The following is a 1,597-nucleotide window of genomic DNA, read 5'->3' as shown; positions in this document are numbered from 1 at the left end:
AAAAAGAAAGAAAGGTTAAGCCCATCCCTTGAAGGACACAACCCCGGAGTCTCTCACGGCTCACTGGCCAGACCTTAACTGTGTGGCCACACCCAGCTACAAGGGAATCTGGCAAATGTAGCTTTTATTCTAGGAAATATAGGCTACATTTTCCCAAGTAAATGCTGAGAATTCCTTTACTGTAGAGAGGGGGAAAGGGATAGGAGGGGCAGCTGCCCTGCTGCGTGGTGCTCAGGAGATATTTGCTGCATAACAACAGCTAAGCCTGCGGGACACTGTAGCATTTTACATGCACTATCTTTTAAGCATCCCAACACATCTTCCAGGTAGGTGTTATCATCATCCCCATTTTACTAATGAGAAAACTGGGCACAAAGTAGTGAAAATGCCTTGTTTGAGGTCACTCAGCTTATGAGGGCTTGGGCTGGGATTTGCACCTAGTCCGCTGCCTACAGAGCCACAGCCTCATCTTTCAGTGGCTTCTCAGTGGATGAGAGCATCAGATTAGCAGGTGTTATAAATCTGTGATTCCCACTGCCTGGGCCTGAGTCCAGCAGGAAAGCTTTACTAAACCATCCCACAAAAAATAGGAGTTGGCTGTGGTGCAGGTAACCCAAGACACCAGCATCCTCTTTTTAGGGCTTTGGGGAATATTACAACAGTGACAGTGATGCTGATGGTGTGGTGATGGCAGCCCTTGTGGATTTGCCTTCTTGGTTCTCTTGTGATCATGCTAATAGCAGCATGGGGTTTCCTTCCCTGGATCCAGAGGAACTGATGTCATGAAAGGTGTGTGGGGGAGTTGGGAGGAGAGTTGGAGGAGAGTGAGGTGACTGGCAGGTGGGGGTTGTGTAGGGGAGGGAGGGCAATGTCACCACCAGGTGTGTGACCTCTGTCCACTCCCTGCCGCTCCCCAGCCTCTCCTCAGTGGGCAGGGGAAGAGAGTCTGAGGATTTGTCTGGTGCTGACAGGGTGGGAGCCCAGGAAGCAGGATGCTCCATGGCTGATCCCACATTGTCCCAAAGATCCTTAAATCAGGAAGGGCCCAGAGGCCAGGGTCTTTTCCTTCAACACAGCTCTGTGAATCCAAGGCCTCATCCTTTAGGACCTAAGCTGGGTCTGGGATTTCCAGACAGAATCAGGTCTCAGTTCAGACTGCCAGCCGGTCAGGTCAGTTTAGAACGGATGTGGCTAGAGCTGTCCCTTCCCTTGCTTCCGCCTGAGAAAGATACATGACACCTTGGAACGGCAGCAGCCGTCCTCTGACCCCCAAGGTGATGAGCCTGAGGACAAGTTAAGGATGGCAGAATGGATGCTTCCCTGGCAGGGGAAACGCCACGATTGGAAGGAGGTTTTCTCAGGGCAAGGCTCATGTATTCCACTCCAGATGTGCTCAGCTCTGCGATTATCTCCAATGTGGGAAACTTGATTGCGTCATTTATGATGATTGGAGACTGGGAAGAACCAGGATCTCCACTAGAAAGAACCTGGATTGCCGGGCGCGGTGGCTCAAGCCTGTAATCCCAGCACTTTGGGAGGCCGAGGCGGGTGGATCACGAGGTCAAGAGATCGAGACCATCCTGGTCAACAGTGGTGA

General features: G+C 51.6%; 1 protein-coding gene and 1 non-coding gene across 2 annotated transcripts in view; both read left to right on the top strand.

The window, feature by feature from the left end:
- The window catches only part of TTLL9 (tubulin tyrosine ligase like 9), a 63,999-nt gene that overhangs the window by 19,209 nt on the left and 43,193 nt on the right, over window positions 1-1,597 (top strand). The gene's annotated exons all lie outside the window — the stretch shown is intronic.
- On the top strand, window positions 1,313-1,477 carry LOC119469317. The gene has a single exon (XR_005198117.1). It is a non-coding gene; the product is annotated as a U1 spliceosomal RNA (small nuclear RNA).

This window comes from Cebus imitator, unplaced genomic scaffold, assembly GCF_001604975.1.
Source record: "Cebus imitator isolate Cc_AM_T3 unplaced genomic scaffold, Cebus_imitator-1.0 Scaffold18, whole genome shotgun sequence".
In the NCBI taxonomy this organism is placed as follows: Eukaryota; Metazoa; Chordata; class Mammalia; order Primates; family Cebidae; genus Cebus; species Cebus imitator.
Note: the sequence above shows the minus strand (reverse complement) of the source record. Positions and strands in the feature narration are given on the sequence as shown.